Source organism: Callithrix jacchus, chromosome 1 (assembly GCF_049354715.1).
Source record: "Callithrix jacchus isolate 240 chromosome 1, calJac240_pri, whole genome shotgun sequence".
Lineage (NCBI taxonomy): Eukaryota > Metazoa > Chordata > Mammalia > Primates > Cebidae > Callithrix > Callithrix jacchus.
The window spans coordinates 146,023,121-146,029,817 of record NC_133502.1 but is presented as its reverse complement, the minus strand read 5'-3'; the positions used below and the strand labels follow the sequence as shown (position 1 = coordinate 146,029,817).

The window sequence follows — 6,697 nt, the reverse complement described above, 5'->3', positions numbered from 1 at the left end:
GGCCGACCTTGCTGCTGTCAGAATGGGCAGCCTGAGCTCAGTCACTTGAGTCAACAGGAAAGGAGAAGCTTGGAGTCCAAGATTGGCTGTGCCCTCACTGGGTTAGGCAGCTGTAAGAGATGGGCAGACCTAGGAGAAAGGTCAGGCTGGGATGTTGGCAGGTGGTGGAGCAGAGCCTGTGTTGGGGGTGCAGCAGGGCTGTCAACAGACTTAGGAGTTCAGGCTCTGCTGGGATTAGGGAGGAGTTGAAATCTGAGAGAACTGGCAGAACCAAGGCAGGATCTGAGTCCAAGAGGAGATAGGCAGGTTATCCCCGGCACTCAGGGACCTCAAGGCAGGAACCTCCTCATCATACTGGAGCTGGAGATTTGTATTTCTTAGTTCTTTGCCTAACATCTGATCTTTGCCAAGATACAAGGTCACATGTGAAAATGCCTTCAAAAATATAGTAGGATGACATAAATAATTAGTGCTTAAAACTAGTGGGGCAAAGGGAAGCAAGTGATATTAAATGGGAGGCTGAGACGGGGGATGGCTTTGAAAACTGAATTGACTTTGGAACCTCTGCCCACGGAAGGTGATTCACAACTTGTGGTCTAAATCTAACTTGGAAGAATTGTTAAGTTAAAAAAAAATCCGTTAAAGTCTCCCAATATTGTGTGGAGTCTTTTGTAGAAAAAAAAATCAGTGTTCTCCAGAGGACTTTAATAGGCTCAGTATCTCACAGCATAATACAGGCATGTACTATATAACAATGTTTTAGTCCAAAATAGGCTGCATATACAACAATGGTCCCATGAGATCATAATACCTAGTTTTACTGTATCTTTTCTCTGTTAAGATATGTTTAGGTACACAAATACCACTGTGTTACAGTTGCCTGCAGTATTCAGTATAGTAACATGCCGTACAGGTTTATAGCCTAGGAGCCATAAGATATACCATGTAGCCTAGGTGCGTAGTAGGCTATAGCATCTGGTTTTGTGTGAGTATACTCTGTGGTGTTTGCACAATGACAAAAGTGTCTCTGATGATGCATTTCTCAGAACGTATGTCGGTCATTAAATGACACATGATCGTATTCAAAATGTCTAAGCTACAATCCAAAATCACTCAACAAAGTACTAGGAAAATTTAAACTATTGTCAGAGGAAAAGACAACCAATAGATGCCAATCCTGAGATGACTCAGATGTTGGAATTATCAAAGACTTTAAAGCAGTTGTCACAGCTGTCCTATAAGAACTAAAAGTGAGCACTCTTGAAATGACAGGAAAGATGGATGTTCTCAGGAGAGAAATAGAAACTACAAAAAAAGAACCCAGTGGAAATTTTGGAACTAAACACTACAATATCTAAAATAAAAATTCATTTTAATGGGCTCAGTATCAAAGTGGAAGTGACAGAGAAAAGAGTTAGTGAGTCAGTGAACTTGCAGTAGGTAAATTGAAATGATCCAATCTGAAGAACATAGAGGAAAAACACTTAAAAAATGAACAGAGCATCAGGAATTCATGGGACAATATTAACAGGTCTAATATGCATGCCATTGTATTTCTGAAGGAGAGGAGAAAAAGATTGATTACAAAAATAAAAATTGATGAAATAATGGCTAAGTACTCCCCAAGTTTGGTGAAAGATACATAGATATAAGAAACACAGCAAGGCCAGGCACAGTGGCACACGCCTATGACCCCAGTAGTTTGGAGGACGAGAGTGGTGGATCACTTGAGCCCAGGAGTTCGAGACCAGTCTGGTCAACACAGGGAGAGCTCAGTCTCTTAAAAAAAAAAAAAAAAAAAAAAAAAAAATCCAGCCCTGATGGCATGTCTCAGCTACTTGAGGTGAGAGGATTGCTTGAGCCTGGGAGGTTGAGACTGCAGTGAGCCATGACTGTACTACTGCACTCCAGCCTGGGTGAAAGAGCAAGGCCCTCTCTCAAAAAAGAAAAAAGAAGAAACTCCACAAATCAGAAATAGGATAAATTCAATGAAAACAATGTCCAGACACATCATTATTAATCTGGAAATGAGAGGTAGTGAAAACTATTTTGCAAGCATCCAGAGAAAAATTACAAAACAGAAATTAATAAAATGATTTATTGTAGCAGAACTCAATGAAACTGACAATAGAACAACAACAGAGAAATACTAGTGAAACAAAAAGTTGGTTATTTAAAAGGATTAATATAATTGATAAACTAGCCAGATTGGCCAGGAAAAAAAAAAGAGAAGACAGATTACTAATATCAGGAATGAAAAAGATGACATTATTACAGACCTTACAGATATTAAAAAGATAATAAGGGAATACTACACATAACTCTATGCTCATAAATTTATATCTTAGATGAAATGGACCAATTCCTTGAAAGTCACAAACTATCAAAACTCACTCAATAAGGGAATGGAGTGGCTAGGCTATTTGAGGCCCTTCAAAGGGGCACTTCATTGGGAAAGCTGAGGCAGGCTTGGCAGTTTTACCTCCAATTTGAGCTTCAGCTCATCTTTAAGGCTTTGACATTCCAGATCTAGGGCATCAGCACTGTTGGTGACTGGGGCGGGGGCATTTCTTGGTCACTGGAGCCCCTCGATCACTCAGATGGCCATTTAGTTTCTGGACATCTCTTGGCTCACTGGCTTTCAGGATATCTTCTGGGTGTAGCTTAGGAGTTGCAGTCTCCTTGAAGGAATCCCTAAATCTCCAACATCCTATTCCTAAAGTGAAAAATCTGAGAAGATGCTCTCCCACGTGCTGAGCCCCTTCAGACCCTCTGCCCTCTGTCCTCTGCCTCTGGGTACTGCTCCTCTGTGGCCAGAATCTGTGGGGATGTAACTCCATCTTATCCATTGGGTATATCCTGCCATTGTCTGACTTAAAGTGACTTTGGACTATCTCTCTTGTCCCCCTTACAGTCTCACTGTGACACGATCTGTCCATGAAGACAGTAAGAGAGTCTTAAAAGTTTGCCTGCTTTTCTTCTTGGACTCAGGGTCCTCTGTGACCAAAATCTCAAGGCCTTCTGGACTTCCTACTTACAGCTGAGGGAGCAGCAACAGACTCTCTGGGGTGAGGACTGAATTTTTTTGTGATCCTCTTGTCTCCTGGATGCAGCTTATCTAATGATTTCTTTCAAGGATCTAAGCAACCTCAGCTTAGCCATCATGAAAACCTGGGTGGCGAGGGAGAAAGGTGGACTTGGGAAGGAGCCATGATTGGGCCTCTGTCACCTTAAGTTTTATGGATTCAACAACCTTGAGAGGTAAGCTATACCTCTACCTCTGCCACACTCAAAACCGTACCACCTGGGCTTCTAGTGCTGTGTAACACTTGGATCAAGAAAGGAACCCTTCCAAGAGGTATTCAGGCAGTATTCTGATTCTTTGAGGGTGCCAAACTTTCAGTTTCCAGGAAGATCTAGGACTTCCCAGGAGGGGGCGATATATAGTTGGCAACAAGTCATGAACATGCCCATGGTCTCCAGCCTGGGACACTGGTCCAACTTCCTGTCCAAGTGAATGTTTAGGGGGTTTTCTGATGGCTTCTGGTCTAAGTTCTCCCTTGAACCCTGGACAAGTCATTCCCTGAGTGACACTTTAAGCCACTTCTTTTCTCCTTCTCGGAGTCGGACCCTAAGCTCTTCATGGGGTAACTTTTTAAGCACCAGAATAGATTTTAAAAAATCCTTCCTCAAGCTGTGTTCCATACTCTGCCTGTCATTCCCTACTGGAACTTTGCTGAACCCCTCTCAGGAAGCTTTTGGGCACCTTAGTGCCATCTTGCTTAGATCTTTCCTTGCTGCTTTGACCTTACCACAGAGGGCTATGTAAGGGTCCATACTTGCCCTTTGACTGAGAATTTGTTCTGAGGCTGTATCTGTGCCAGGTGGGGTTGGTGTTGGATGAAGCTCTTTCAGTGATGGCGTTCCCCTTTCCCCCAGATCCTGCTGCTGATAGGACGTTCTCCAGCAAGGATGGAGATGGGTGCTCGGGTCTCAGAGGCCATGCTATCCTGAGGAATGTTGAGAGCTAAAGGAGTCAAGGTTTCCTGAGATCTTTGGACCAAAAAAAGAGTAAATGCCACAACTATTCTAGTTGCTTTTGCAACAAGTGCTAATTCAGGTATTGAATTTCCCTTGGGATGAGAGATTATACATCCTTCTGGGCTCTAGGGAAAGATACCTCACAGGCTCTAATCTGGCGTGAGAGTTAGAATGGGAGGACTGAAGGTAGGCCTGAGGTGGGACTGGGATTGGGACAGGGGCAGGGGATGCAATTTGGATTCTTCAGCCTAAATTATGCTGGGGGCCATTAGGAGAGCATTGAATAAGACACATAGAAAATCTATTGGGGTTCAACTACCAGAGACCAGGACTGTAGCCTCTAGGAACTTGCCGTGCAGAGAGGTCAGACCCCAGAAGAGCTGGCTCTATTCCCGCTGTAAATGGTTCCCCCGGGATTTGGGATCTGGGAGCTGCTGAGGACTGTCCTGACTGATTTGTCTTCAGTATTTCCACAAGGGTTGGGAGCCTGTGGTGTTTTTCATGTCAGCAAAAAATGTAAAGAAGACCCAGAAGATTTCAGTTGATTTTTCCCATTGTTTGGGGAAAAATCCCTCCTGCGTTTCTCTCCTCCCTAACCTGGAAATGCACTGTCTTTGTGACTTGTATCTCTAGAGCTCCTCGAAATCAGGGCTGAGGAAGACAAGCTACCATCTTAACACCTGCTGGCAGAGTCCCCCAGAGACAGGCCTCTGAAAGAGGGAGGGCCCAGGCAGAGGAGCTGTGGAAACCAAAGGGACTACAGAAGGAGGAGCATCTTACCCAACCCCCATAAACAGCAGAAGTTTCGCTTCTATGGTCAATCTACCTTGACCCTCCCAGCAGGAGTCATCTTGCCTCAAGCTCCCCTCATCAGGAAGTCTGCCCAGATAGCTGTAAGTCAGGAGATACAAGCTTGAGCCAGAAGCAGAATGCGGGTTGGGCATGGTGGCTCACACCTGTAATCTCAGCACTTTGGAAGGCCAAGGCAGAAGGATTGCTTGAGGTCAGGAGTTCAAGACCAGCCTGGCAAACATGGTGACCCCATCTCTACACAAAATACAAATATTAGCCAGGCATGGTGGCAGGCGCCTGTAATCCCAGCTACTCAGGAGGCTGGGGCAGAAGAATCACTTGAACCCAGGAGGTGGAGGTTGCAGTGAGCTGAGATCACACCACTGCACTCCAGCCTGGGTGATAGAGCAAGGCTCCATTTCAAAAAAAAAGAAGAAGAAGAATGGGGATAGATATAGATCAAAGGCCCAGCAGGCCTAGTGGGAGTTGCACTCTCCCACATTGCAGGCCTTGTGGCACTTCCCTTATTCCCCATGCTGGGGCTTTCTTTCACATTCCCTTCCTATAGGATTTCTCTTCCATGCCAACCCCAGCAGCACTAGGGTCCTGGAATCACACAGGCTATGAAGAAAAGAGATACAGGAAAGAAGAAAAGATTAATTAGAAACAAACAGAGAGATCCAAGATGGCTGACCACTAGCAGCTCAGGCTTGTAGCTCCCAGTGAAAGCGCAGAGAACAAGAGGACGCCACACTTTCAGACGAATCTTTCTTGCCCAAGGACCAGGAGATTCCCAGCAGAGAAGCCTCACGGGTTGCCAGCGCGACTCTTGCAGCCGGCTCTGCGGTTTTGCCGGTGCCCCAGCGCGGTGGTTCTTGGTGCAGAGTAAACGGGACTGGTTCCCCTTTTGGCCGACATTTGGAGCTGATTGAAGAAGGGATTCAGGAAGGAAGCCAGACGGGAGACTCCCGGACAGAAAAGCACCAAGAATCTTGATGCCGCTGTTCTAAGCCAGCGCAGTGGCTTGCTCACATTTCAGCCCTGGGAATTAACAAGTTGGACGTCCACTAAGAGACCTAATTTGAAAGTTGGTAATTACAAAGATGACAGGTGGATAAATTTACAACGATGGGAAGAAACCAGCGTAAAAAGGCTGAGAATACTCAAAATCAGAACGCCTCTCCCTCTACAGAGGATCACAGTTCCTCATCAACAGGGGAACAAGGCCTGATGGAAAATGAGTACATTCCAATAACAGAATTAGGCTTCAGAAGATGGATAATAAGAAACTTCTGTGAGTTAAAAGAACATGTTCTAGCCCAATGTAAAGAAACTAAGAACTTTGAAAAAAGATTTGACTAACTCCTAATGAGAATAGACAATTTAGAGAGGAATATAAGTGAATTAATGGAACTGAAGAATACTATACGAGAACTCCGAGAAGTATGCACAGGTTTTAACACTCAAATTGATCAAGCAGAAGAAAGGATATCAGAGGTCGAAGAACAACTTAATGAAATGAAACGAGAAGACAAGATTAGAGAAGAAAAAGTAAAAAGGAATGAGCAAAGTCTCCAAGAAATATGGGACTATGTGAAAAGAGCTAATTTACATTTGATAGGTGTACCTGAATGTCATGAAGAGAATGAATCCAAGCTGGAAAGTATTCTTCAGGATATTCTTCAGGAAAACTTCCCTAACCTAGTAAGGTAGGACAATACTCATCTCCAGGTAATACAGAGAAAACCACGAAGATATTCCTCAAGTAGAGCAACCCCAAGACACATAATTGTTAGATTCACCAGGGTTGAAACAAAGGAGAAAATTCTAAGGGCAGCTAGAGAGAAAGGTCAGGTTACTCATA

The 6,697-nt window shown here is 44.2% G+C and overlaps 1 long non-coding RNA gene across 1 annotated transcript; it reads left to right on the top strand.

Moving 5' to 3' along the window:
- The first annotated feature begins 2,914 nt into the window (after positions 1-2,914).
- LOC144582580 (uncharacterized) lies at positions 2,915-6,391 on the top strand. The gene is made up of 3 exons (XR_013535586.1): positions 2,915-3,068; positions 3,940-4,120; positions 4,675-6,391. It is a non-coding gene; the product is annotated as an uncharacterized LOC144582580 (long non-coding RNA).
- Positions 6,392-6,697: the final 306 nt, after the last annotated feature.